Here is a 1,770-nt window from a genome sequence, read left to right as displayed (position 1 = left end):
AAACTAAGTAACCCCAGAAAGGAGGGGAGGGAAGTCAAGGGAAATGCAGATTGGTTATGTTAAGACTTTGCTTTTTCGTTAAAATATTTGCAAAATGAGAAAATTTAAATTTTAAAAAATCATGGGGACGTTTTGAAAAAAGCAAACTAATGGGGAAATGTAGCAACAGGAACGTAATATTGGAAAATGGTGTTGTGGTTGCCCTTCTTCTGATAGGAAATGCTCTGCGGGTTGGAGGGACCAAAAATGGGGGGTCAAGGGGGGGTCAGTAGTGGGGAGTGAGAAATGTCCCTATTTTCGTCTGTGAAATGTTGGAAGGTATGTCCACCTCCTTTTTGCCTCTGGCCTCGCCTAGCTCTGGAATGCAGTCCTTGGGCTGGAAAAAGATTCCCTGCCCTTACTCTCTACCACCAGTGGTTCCCAAAAGGGGTGGTGGGATTACCTAGTGGGCGGGCATCAGCTATAATTAAACTTTTCATTGGGTCCGCCTTGCTACTGCATAGGCTAGCCTTCCTTGACCTGGTGCTCTCCAGATGTTTTGGTCTACATCTCCTTTCTGTGTTCCAACACTGGCAGCAACTCTAGCTCTCCCGGGTTCCAGGCAAGGGGCATTCCTAGCCCCCACTTGGAAATGCCAGGGATGGAGTCAGGGACCTTCCACACGCAAAGTGCAACTTTAATGAAGTTGCCCTGGCTCTCCTCCCGCCCATTACTCAAAAAAACGAGGCTGAGAATAACATTGCTGTTGTCAGCACCGAGGTCAAACAGATTACAGGGTGCTCAGCGGAAAGCTATGATCTGAAGGCAAAGTCTGTACAGTACCACGGACCCTGTTATCTCCTGGAAGGGTTCGTGTTAACTCCGGTCACATAGTATAATTAAGATATGAATTCTGATTTCTGAGCCATGCAGCCTTTTCAAGGTCAAAAAACAAGTCCAGACACAAGCATTATCTCGGCGCTATACAGCTGATTGCTTCATCTACATATGAAATGAAACATAATTAATATTTGACATGCACAGTCAGTTGCTAAACATCCCCCCCATGCACTCCCCAACTCCTCTCTATTAATCTGTTAGTTGCATCAAGCATGTTTCACCTGATAATAAACTGCCAAAGTCTCAAATGTCCAGTGAGATAAAACTCTCATCAGCAAGACCAGAAGGCAAAAAAGTCTAACTGGGTGTCGGTGCCCCACCTTGCAGCAAGTTTGGGGAAACAATAATTTTCACTTACCGTAAATTGAGTGCCGAACGAGCAGCGCTAGGATATGTCAAGGAAGAATGCTTGCCAAGTGGACAAGGGATCCAATGTGAGCTGACAAATGCCCCAAACTGAGAAGAAAGCCTCAATACAGTGGTACCTCGGGTTACATATGCTTCCGGTTACAGACTCTGCTAACCCAGAAATAGTACCTCAGGTTAAGAACGTTGCTTCAGGATGAGAACAGAAATCACGCAGCAGCAGCGTGGCAGCAGCGGGAGGCCCCATTAGCTAAAGTGGTGCTTCAGGTTAAGAACGGTTTCAGGTTAAGAACGGACCCCCGGAACGAATTAAGTTCTTAACCCGAGGTACCACTGTATTGTTTTTAAAAGGGGCAATCTTGGTGCTGGTTGGCCTGGCCTCAGAAATCCTAGTTCTGTAAAGGACTCAGGACCCGTGAAACCTCAGGCTCCAGGCCTCTGCCCTTTAGCTGGTCCCTACAATCACAGAGGGACGCGGGTAGCGCTATGGTCTAAACCACTGAGCCTCTTGGGCTTGCCGATCAG

This window comes from Podarcis erhardii (assembly GCF_964252035.2).
Source record: "Podarcis erhardii genome assembly, chromosome: 14".
Classification (NCBI taxonomy): domain Eukaryota; kingdom Metazoa; phylum Chordata; class Lepidosauria; order Squamata; family Lacertidae; genus Podarcis; species Podarcis erhardii.
The sequence above is the reverse complement of the archived record's forward strand: the minus strand, read 5'-3'. Positions refer to the sequence as shown.